The sequence below is a fragment of the Zingiber officinale genome, chromosome 5A, assembly GCF_018446385.1.
Source record: "Zingiber officinale cultivar Zhangliang chromosome 5A, Zo_v1.1, whole genome shotgun sequence".
Lineage (NCBI taxonomy): Eukaryota > Viridiplantae > Streptophyta > Magnoliopsida > Zingiberales > Zingiberaceae > Zingiber > Zingiber officinale.
The window spans coordinates 127813700-127818121 of record NC_055994.1 but is presented as its reverse complement, the minus strand read 5'-3'; the positions used below and the strand labels follow the sequence as shown (position 1 = coordinate 127818121).

The following is a 4422-nucleotide window of genomic DNA, read 5'->3' as shown; positions in this document are numbered from 1 at the left end:
TTTCCCAAGGGTATGTATCCGTTAGAATTTGATCCATGTCTTATTGTAGTAAATTTGCTATCCTCTAACAGATCAATCTATATTCAGGGGTGGATCGGCCGCCTCAACATCTCCACTAGAGTCAGCCTCACGAATATGGAGGAAGGTAAATTTAGAAACACAGGCGAGAGAAGTATGGTGGGGTGAATTTCAAATCATGAGTTTATGTGAGATTCAATCATCAAGGACGGATCTAGAGATAATTTCTAACGAGAGCTAAGAGAATTTTTTTTTACAATATAATAAATATATTTAATAATAAAAAGTTCAATTCCTTAGACACGGCTCACGGCTGGGACTCCGTCGCTTGATGAGAGTTGAGAGCAATCAACCCCACTGTAACCTTTATGGCTCCTCCTTCTTAGGTAAATCTTGGCGAGGTCTTAAACGTATTCCTATAACATCAAAAATATCACATGTCCAGGATATTAATCTATATTCAAATGATTATATTTATCTCAGACAAAATCTATAATTAATTATTAAATCACCAGATGGAGATCGGTTAAGAATTGACTTTTATCCGATTATAATAAAATTATCTCCCGTTATATTCAGCATTAGATGACTTATGGTCACTTGGTTTATTAAATTATAATATCTCCAACTTCACGAGATTGAGATTATGAAAGATACCAGAGAGAATCTTAGAATTTAAATTGGGAAATCGCTGCAAACAAGTCGAGCACTGAGTACTCACAAAGTGGCACCAGATATCTATAGCATTAAATGCATGACACCTTATGTTCTGACTTTTGCTTCGACTCAAATCTTTCTACTTAATTCATACGTAAGGTATCACCAGAGTTCTAAATTAAATTTTCTATACTTCCAGTATATCACATCAATATTATAAAATTTTATTAAAACATATCTAATTAAAATCCTAAATAAAATTTTGTATCCAATTTATAACAATACATGATTCATATATATTACATCATTTTTTTTTAAAAAAAAATAAATTTTACTACTGCTATAAAACTATAAATCTCAACTTTATTTCTATATTGATTTAAACTTTTTTATTCAATTTTTTGTTCTACAAAACTCTTACAAACTTTGTATTGAAGATGATCTTATAGTTTGTTTAGCAATTTACTAAAGTTTGGAATTTACTAATAACCACACTATAGTTTGTGAGTTAGTCTCACAGTCAATGACAAAACAACTCTGCCAAACACTTTTACAAGTTTCGAAAACATATTAACACCGAGCCTTGGTACGATTCTAAAGAAATTCAAGTTCAATTTAAGACATCATACATACACAAAGTTGAAACAGGCAGGAGCTTATCTAAAGAATCAACATGAAACCATCCTTGTACCACACATTTTGATTAAACTTGAGAGATGAATTATTACAATACTGCATCAGTGAGAGCATAGTAGAATCTGTAACACTAGTTATAAATAAGCAGGGTAAAGTTTGAGCTATATTATATCTAGCCATGGCTTTGCTGCCTCAGCTAGGGAAGGCTGCTATCTCCTGGCTCTTGCTGCTTAGGAATGGGATGGGGCCTCATAGCCGCTGAGAAGGCGGTAGGACGAGATAAGGGAGAGCAGCACATAGCAAACCACCGAGCCGAAGGTGATGACGACCGAGGTGGTTGCTTGCCGGCAGAAGGTGTCAAAGATTCCACACGATTTGCTCCATGTAACATTCTCGCTGCCTTTGTATGCCAAATACAACATCTCCGTCGACACTGTTCCGGCAGCCAGGATTATGTATGTCAGGAACTGTGAAAACACAACGAATATTATTAGTTCAGGAACTCTGATTCACATAAGACTGTCTCAAGTCAAGTTGTTCCCCATTAAGATCTTGTCCTGTTATCATTCGATATATGAAAAGATGCTTAATGTTAAATGCTAACGAAGGCAGAATGATTTAAGTCATAGCAGCTAGTGAATCTAATTAATTGAACAAGTTTAATTTACGGAATATTTCATTCTGATCGACCAATTAATCAGTGCACAGAAATTAGCAAATGAGAGTTTTAGTTCAATCTTGCCTGGTCCAAAAGGAAGACAGACCATGACCGGGACAGACTCGATGGGCGAGGGATGCCAACGTAGAACGCCGACAGAAGCGAGTACGCCGCGCAAGCCCCGTTCGCGTACACCAAATACCTGCTCTTCCACCTCAAAACGGTCACTCCGGCATTTACTCAAACACACTGCGTGCGAAACCAATTAAAGACTAAAATCCAAATTTACAAACTTGAAGGCGGCAAGATCGGAGTAGGAGATGGATCCAAAGTCGCCGTCCTGCGAGTTCTTGAGCATGACGGCCATCGCCGCCAGGCAGAGCCCAATGGGCGCCACCCGCAGCAGCGTCTCCGCCACCCGGCCGCTGCCGGCATCCTCAGCCTTAGCCACGTCGCCGCCCTGTTGCGTCCGCTGCTGCTGACCCTCCTCGTCGGTCGACTTCATGATCGTGCTCTGCTCAGCTGAAGGAGAACAGGAGATGGATCGGATGGGGGTTTGGGGGCGTGAAGTGGGTGTTTGATTTGTAGTAGCACAGCAAGTGGTACAGGTAGTTGAGGTGAGTAAATGGCATTGAATACCAGAGGTTGCGGGCGGAGGAGCTCGTTTAATTGGAGAAGCCAACTCCCATACACCATGCAAATCCATGCATGCATTCGATCGTCGTCTCCACGTGCTGGGCAGCGCAGTGCAGTTGCGCGTTTAAAATCTTAGCAATCTGGGAGCTTAAGAAATAGTTTAGGCATATTGATAAGGAAATGGAGAAAAGAACTGAGACTTAATTTTTGAAGGTTGGCCTTCACTTCACTGATGCATTTAAAACCTTGAAGCCGTTCCAGGGAAAATTACAAATTCACTGTACTGGCCGCAATCAATACATAGGTCATATTAATTATGATTTGGACCGTGCTAAATGATGAATCTCATCAGTTGCAATATTTAGTAATTTTTAGGATTGTTATTAAGGGTATACAAGTAATATCATATTTTATAACCCAATTATATCTTTTTCATTTATTTTTTAAAAATTATCTCTCTATATTAAGGATTAATTACATTTACAAATGACAGGTATATATTAATGATTAATTGCATTAACAAATGACATGAATGTCTAAGAGACGTGCAAATTATCTTTATATTAATAATTAATTACATTTCCAATATGACATGTGATCCGTTCGAAATCTGAGTCAGATAGATCGTCGAGTGAAGTGGATGGAATGTTGACCGAGTCGCGATATCCAGGAGGGAGGGTGTGCTGAGATGACTTCTGTGTTGACCAAGTCGTCAAAAGTCTTCTGGTCAACGCTACCTATAACCAGCAACCGGGTTGCCCCTGGTCCCTGAAACCCTGAGGCTCGAGGCAGATCCAATGAATATATGAGTAACAAACTAATAATATAATAATGAAATAAATGAGGGATGAGTATGGAGAACGCACCCTGGCCCAGGGGGCATCCTCGAATAGGACGCTGGTCGAGTTGTCGTGACCCGGAAGAGCAAATGACTCCAAGTCGGATGAAGAACTGGATCCGACAATACAAAGCCGGACGCAGTGGCACGAAACTGGATATAACCTCGGCATGCAAGCCGGGCTATAACATCGACATGCAGGTCGAGATAAGACATCGTCACACAGGTCGGGATACAATGGTGGCACGAAGGCCGGAACATGATATCGGCATGCAGGCCAATATATGACACACAACCCAGGATCTAACACACAGGTCGGACGGTGCAAAGACCGGAATATAGCCACGGCTCAATGGGCGAAACACAACCATGACATAGAGCCAGAACAACGGTGGTCCGAGGGTTTGATCAGCGCTGAAAACATACATCAACATGGATCGAATACCGAATCGACGTAGGCGATGTATGACTACGCGGATCGAAGGTGTGACGGTGGGGGGACAACTGCGACTCAGAGGCCATCTACGACAATGGGACCCGACTGCGACTCGGGATAGATTCTATGCTGTCATGGCCGATGGAGAGAAAGGCGCCGGTAAGGAGGGAGAGGGAGGCGAAGCAGGGCTGCCCTTGGCTACTGGAAGGGGATGTGGACACCGGTAGCCGCTAGAAACGGTTATGGACACCGGCAATTGATCCAGTGGGCGGCCTATAAGGGAGAAATGGGTGTGGTAGCGAGCTACAGCACCAGTGACGGAGAATCCCACGCAGCAGCAGAGCACCCCTCGGTTTATTGCCATAGCGGAGAAGAAAGGAGAAGGTAGCTAACGACATCTGCCGCCCGGAGGAGTGGGAGAGCAGAGTCGCGGCGGTGGGCCAAAGTGAAGAAGCGAGAGAGAGAGGGAGCGGCGGCGAGTCGGTCTAGTGATGGCATCACGAGGAGGAGAGGGAGAGAAAAAGAGGTGGCGGTCGGCAGCCG

At 42.7% G+C, this 4422-nt stretch overlaps 1 pseudogene; it reads right to left on the bottom strand.

The window, feature by feature from the left end:
- Positions 1–1309: 1309 nt before the first annotated feature.
- LOC121983228 lies at positions 1310–2845 on the bottom strand (annotated as a pseudogene).
- Between the last annotated feature and the right edge of the window lie 1577 nt (positions 2846–4422).